Source organism: Ammospiza nelsoni, chromosome 1 (assembly GCF_027579445.1).
Source record: "Ammospiza nelsoni isolate bAmmNel1 chromosome 1, bAmmNel1.pri, whole genome shotgun sequence".
Taxonomy (NCBI): domain Eukaryota; kingdom Metazoa; phylum Chordata; class Aves; order Passeriformes; family Passerellidae; genus Ammospiza; species Ammospiza nelsoni.
Window position 1 is genome coordinate 84259848 of NC_080633.1, and position 7330 is coordinate 84267177.

Sequence of the window (7330 nt, forward strand, 5' to 3'; positions counted from 1 at the left end):
CTGAACTCAATCTGATTGCTTTTAATTAGAATCAGGACATAGAAATTTAGGGTCTGGCATGAAATCTAAATCAACAAGGTCTTATTAAAGTTCTAGCTAAGTTCTAACCTGATCTAGTGCTTGTTACCTTGACAGGCTTGTCCCAAAACAGTCTGGCATAATAATCTTATGAAGTTAAGTATCAAAGTACTGAGTCCAATCAGAGGAAAAAAAAAACATTGTACCATTTAGTACTTCCAATGATAAATTAATTTGGCACTTAAGACAACAGTATGGATGTATTAAAACATTCATTCCATGGATATCCCCTGGGTACTCCTGGGAGGGTAGCAATCAACTCCTGCCATTTGTAGGGTAGCTTCAGTGTGGTGTATTGGAGGGAATAAATCAGGAATTTCCCTTCTGACTTCAGGCAGTTCCATAATGAAAACATCCCTGTACAGTGTTTTGCCTAAATTGAAGCAAACTGCTTTTTTAAAATCTTTGATTTTCTTTACAAGAAAAGACAAAACCATCTAGGTAAGAGTTAGAATTAAGATGTAAAGGATGTACCACTGAATCTTTGGGCTGTGGCTAAATGGAAACAGGACAAGTAATATTCTTGGATATGTTTGGTTTAATTTAGATAACCTTGATCAAGTAGTTCAATGTCTTTGAAAGTGTTCAGAATTATACAAATAGAACTTTCAAAGCTCATCTGAGGCAACCATGCCTACATTAGAGAGCTGCAGCCCACCCTCGGTAGACTTGGAGCTTTCCATCTGCATAAATACTACTGTTTATGTCCACTTATATTTCAGAAATACTTTCCATCTTTATTAGCCATTTCTTTCAATAAAGAAAAATGACAGAAGTCTCTTGAAGCCAAGTTAAATTAAGATGATGATGGTGATGATGTTGATGATGATGATGATTAATTAATCAAATATAATCATGGAAGACTAATGCTCTTATTAAAAAATATTTGTACAAATACAATCCTAGATATGAAAAACATTCATTTCAACCAGAGTAGGGTCTGCAGCACAGAATCACATAAATGTTAGAATGCAAAGGAGCTCTATTCCATCACATCTATTCCATCTCCCTAGCCAAAAACAATGTTTGTTTTTAAAATTGCTTTACTTTCTTATGAATTTTGGACTATTTTTATACACTATTTTACATTTGAATATTAAAGGTTTGAAGTCATAGCAGTTAAATTTGAAGATATGACTTCCAACTGGCTAAAATACATGGAATACAGAACAAAAAAAAAGCAATATGACAAAAAGTGACATTAAAACTTGTTGGTGCTGCAAATCCACACAGTGCTTTGTTTGTATAAAGTGTCTAGTTATGTAGAGAAAAAGCTAAAAGGAAAAAGCAAAAAAAAGGCTTTTTAATGCTTACAAGGCTCAGTACACACACAAATTGGCAAACACAAATTTATTCATGCTATCTTAACTTCATCCCTTTTTGTTGAAAAGTTTCACTTTGGTCGCAAGCTTTCCCTACAGATTTTTCTAGACTTTTTTCAGTGGGCAAGGTGGAAGCTGCTTAATGTCTACAATGATATTTTAGACTCCCTCACCCCTCTGTTGGAATCCCAAAGCACAATATGTATACAAAAGTATACTTCTTTCTTGCTATTCCCCCATACTTCCCTTCCCCTTTGTACTTTCCCCTCTTAAGAACCTTTGAATTATCACTTAACTTGGTAAGCAGGACTCTGGCTTCTGCTTCTTCAGTGTAACAGCCAAATGCCCTCAAGCAGCTAAAATTCTGCCCAATCAATAACAAAATCACTTTGAAGTGATGGAAAGACACTCCCACTGCAGAACAGCATGTTGGTTATTTATAAGGTAGCCCACTTTCAAAGTTTCCTGGTTGGCTTGCCACTTTTCATGCTCCTAATATAGATTGATAGTGTGATGTGCCTTACCCATAATGGCAATAGAATATTAGCAATTGTAACTGATAAAATTCTGTATCCACGAGGACTTTTCTATCGATTTATTAATTTACTAAACAAAGGCAGTTCCACTTTTTTAGTGCTGTTTTTCTTTATTGTGAGAGTGGCTTATTATGTTAGGTGCTGTTTTATGCTTCCATCTACAATACCTTGCTTAGTCTCTGAGGTGCATCACAAGCACTCTGCTGACACAGGCTGATTTCTTTTCGCTGTCTAAGGAGGCAACTGTAACAAAACATAATCTGATTATAGAAGAACCAAGTCAATGAAATAATTTTTTTTATTTACTTGTTTAAGATTCTAGTCAGCTTTGATGCAAGTATTTAGGAAATCTACCCCTCTAATAAATATCACACATCCACACCTAATTTTCAGTATACTTAAGTATTTCATGGGAACTGTCATTTTTTTGCAAATTCTAATGGCAAGGGACTGTATAATTTTGACCTCTGCCCAGATTTATATAATCAGAATTGATTTAAAAAATAAACTATTCCCTCTCAGCTTCCCTGCTGTTGTGGTTCTATGAAGATTCAGCTCTATAAGGCAGTCATACAGGAACCATAACAGTTCCAGCTCCTGGCTGTTTCTGTTATGGACTCGAGTTTTCCCTCAAGAGCAATCAATCAGGTTAATATCTAGAGCTTTTAAAGACTTTCACTGCTCCAGCCCCCTACACAAACATATCAGTTCTTGAGCCTCCTGCACTCAACCCTTTATATTCTCCCTGGAATGTCGCTGACACATAGGAACAAAGGGAGATTTCAAGAACAGACTGAAGAAGAAGCATAATTACATTTTAGTAATCCATTTCGTGGCCCCACACTCCTTATCAGCTGGCTAGTACCAACATGTTGTGGTCAAGACCTGGGGAATTATTAACTAAGCTGCTGGACTGCTCTCCAGGACCGATATTAGAGTAAGCTGCCATATTAAGAATGAGATAAACTGTTAGCATTTGAATTTAACTCTGTATTATAAGCTTTACCTATCTCTGTCACAGAAGTTATTCTGAAATACCAAATGCTAAATAGAAATCAAGAAATGCTTCCTAAGACTTGAAGCTGGCCATGTGGTTTATGACTGGCTCATATCAAAGTTTACATTCATCAAAGTCTCTCACTGAAGACTTTCTCCTACTAACATTCCAATATTCTGTAAAGCCTACACATTGGCCAGATCTTATTTATGTAGTCTCAAAAGCCTTAGAATTAACTAACTACCTATGAGAGGAAGCAGATTTTTCAAGTACATCACTACAAATACAGTTTTCAGAGAAACACAACAGACTAAAGATTTCAATGCTTTAATGAAAAAAAAGTGAAGCATAATTGGTGCACTTTGTTCAGAAAGAGATCTTTTCAAATTGCAAACCTTGATACATAGTGACTAATCTAATGCAATATAGGGAAACAATGGCCTTTTTAGAACCAAAATAATTAGAAACAGTAAGTCCAAGAAAATACTGCAGATGTTCTAATGTACATTCAGCTCAACAATTTTAAGTAGCACCTCCTTGGGGGTTAGATATCTCTTTTACTAACAAACACTTCAATGAACTGATTTTACATTGGAACTCTGTTACAGGTTCCTTCAGAACTAAAAGCATAAATGAAATTTCTTTTTTCTTTTTTTTCATGTGGCTTCAGTGTTTAGAATGAAGGGTTTTAGAAAAAATCTCAGGGAAAAAAATCTCTTTTGGATTGACATGGCACTGAGATTTCTGACTTCTACACTTAAAGCCTTCGGTGAAAATCTGTTAATGAAAGTATTTTATAAAAGCAAATTCATGTTGAAGCAAAAATGTATTTTTAACAATACTATCAAAGGCGAATTAATAACTAAGACACTGAAGGGTTTTCATTTATGTATAAACTCAAACATCTAAATACCCGGATATCAAATATAAAGTTTTATAATTATTAGAATACACAATCACACTCATTAAGAATCCTTAAATATCCTGAAATTTGGTGACATATTCCCAGGACACTTAATCACTTGCCATAAATCAAGCCAACTCAATATTTCTGACAACTCAGTTTTATCCAAGTCTTCTTTAAGCTCCTTTTGTTTTAAAGAAATGTAAAATTATAACATCTCTCTCTTTGACCGGTGCCACTTCAAGAGGGGAAACTATTTAGGTTCATTTAATTCAACTAAATTCTTGAAAATCAGACATGCAGCCTTAGTCTATCATTGGGAAGCTGTTTATAAAGACCAAGGTGCATCCATGGAGTGATTTATGCACCTGCTGTACATGGCTGGATGAAGGCTCTCAGGGCAGTTAAAGAATGCACTGTATCACTTTCCTTCCTGTGTTACAAGGGACATTATAATGGTCTATGATACAAAATTAGAAACATCTTCATCTATCCACAGCTATAAGAAGTTCTAAAGCTATTTGAAATAATGTCAAATATGCACTTTTGATTAGATCAACTATCCTTTTGCAATTGACATGAATTTCACATTCAATACCTGGATGTACTTTTACAATTGAGAAACTTTTTTGTTAAATCTTTATTATTAAATCTTCATAGTATTTTCTGCATGTAAGCAGTAAATACTGTTAATAATTCTAATCATGTTTTTAAAGTAAGGCAGATTTTGACTTGAATATGTAAGGTGCTGTAGACCTGCTCTCTGCATTTTTATATGATGGCAAGTTGACTTTAATTAATGGCCACTCACAACGTTCAGAAACTACTTTCTTTAGTATCAGAAGCAATACTTCCTCAGAAGTGTTATGGGAACTGCTGCAGAGGGCTGTTTGATACCAGGCTATGAACTCATGGTAAATTTTAGAGTCAGAATAAGCTTCAAGAAAAAATGTGGAAGATGATGAGGAACAAATATAAAATCAAAAAAAGACAAGTATTTGTATATTTGAAAATAAAATTTCCAGTTTAAATCCTCAATGTATAAACTAAACTTATTTTGAATACATACAGAATTTTAAATTATAAAATAGCATATGCTGGGCCAGTTGGAAATGCTAAAGAGATTTTTACAATTCAACATTCTTGTTTACATCCATAAGTAAGTCTTACTCTTTAATATTGTTATTTTTCTTTTATGGTTTTTAAACTAACAGAAGATTACAGTAAGAGAATAAGGAATATGAACTCTAAGGTTAAGAAACATGCAAAATAAACTTTAGTATGTGGCACAATATTTCATCTCACATATTTTGGCCAGTTTTAGTACATGTTTTTAGTCAACTATCACAAAAGTACTTTCAGAGGTGCAAAAACTGAATCCTCTTTCCCAGAGAGCAAGAAGATTAACTACTAGATGAACTAAGAAATGAACAGGAATTCCTTCTCTGTGAGCAACTGAAACTGTTTCTGTATAGGTAAGAAATTTGCTTTTATGGATTGATTGGCTATTTCACATTTACTGTGAAGCTAAATGCATACTGAGCATCTTTCACAAATAATCCAATGTACCATGTACATTTTTCTAGTTATTTCATTATAATTCTACTTATCCAAAGCTGAAGACCAACACATTGCTAAATAGAAATAAGGAAATAAGGAAATGAAGAAGAGGTACCATGTGTGGATACAGTCACAAAAATAAAAAGGGGTGTAAAGGAAGAAAAAAGGAATAGAAAACAAATCAGCTAAAAGGAGAAACAGAACACTAAAACATAATACCAAATTAAGGCAGCTTATTAGAACCCCTCTTTGAAGTATGCTGCTGCATATTTCAGATTTTTTTGTATATATGTAAACTGTAACATTTCTGTCAAAACTGCTTCAAATAAACCTTTTCCTATCCTGTTCTGTCAAGATGCTAAAATCATGATTATTCTGAATGAAGGCTACATGACCAAATTTTAAACTTCCTCAGAGGTTAACTGAAGTTATTGGGCTGTACTGTGTTTCTAAATGAGCACTGGTATGCATTGTGAATTAAAGAACAGATGTAGTTCCTGCTGAGGGCAACACGAGCTCTTCCCTACCTCTCCCCAGGAATACAATATCCTTTAAAGAAGAAAATAAGAGCTAGTGATTAATAAAGAATGTTGCCTTTACAGTATTTCATTTTATAAGAGACTTTTTTACCTGCCCACAGAAGAAAATTTAATCAGAGCAGGAAAAAAAAGCTACAAGTATTACATCATTAAATTATATGTTCTTTAAAAACACAATCAGATAATAATCAAGGCATTAACATGTGTGAAATGAATTCATGTGGCTGTGCTAAAATTAATCTTCTAAAGAGTAACTATTTAAAATTATGGTATTTTAATGTTATTAAGGATTACTGCCTATTCAGTTTGTTACATTTAATGGGGTTTTTTTCTTTTTTTAGTCAAGAGCTGTATCATAAGTTTCTCAGCCACTGAGCTTCACTTAAGGCTGTGTAAATGGCATTAAATGAACTGCCTGGTAGTGACTAATATTAAAAACTATTTCCCAGAGAAACAGAATGTTCCTATCTCTGCATATTAAATTCTGAATAAGCCCATTTATTTTAAATTAGCAAGACATATTTTAAAAAGTAAAACTTCTTCAAGGCAAGACAATCCCACTTACCTAGACTGACAACACAATATAAGCCATGTAGTTTATTATGAGGGTTCTATCAGGTTTCACTGCTGTTTATAAATAATGGGAAAAATGCAGACTCTACTCAAAAAAATTACTGGAATAAAGGACAAAGTGTGTAAATAGTCTCTTTATACATCTGTAGTATAAAGTAAAACAGACTAGCAACCTTTCAGTGTTCAGAACTGCTTTACAAGCTAGCTGCTGGTGTTTAACATGCAGTAAACCTCAAAGTGAGGAAGACAGGAAGTTTACGTTAAGCAAGTACTGCACAATGGACTTTCAAAAATTGTATTTCTATGCCAAAATAAGAAATGTGTTTAATATTGTAAAATAATTCTTCTGAATGGAAAGCTATTCATTGTCATGGAGGCCAAAGTCTTAACACATCTCCCTAGCTCAAGGCAGAGAGGAAGCAGGCTCTTCTTCAAAGGACAGATCATGAGCATGGCTCCTTAACTGAGTTTTTAATTTGAAAGAGAAGCACTGTTAAAGGTCTGAGTTGAGCACTGACCATGCATGTGGGTCACTTGATGACACTTGTTGCATCCTTTCCTCAAAAGTCTTCAGGCAGTAACAAAGGTATAATAATAATGATATGCAGCCCATCTTGCTGTTGAAAAAGCTTATATTAGATTTTATTGGACTCAGTTGTAATAGATTTCAAGGTAAAATTATCACTTTCATAAAATATTTTGAGAAAAAAATATTTTGTTTCCATATTCAGACCAAACTCCTCCCAAGAGTTTTAACAATCTAAATAATTCAGACCTTTTATGTAGACAACACAAGCTCAGACAGTTAGCATGGTGCAAAA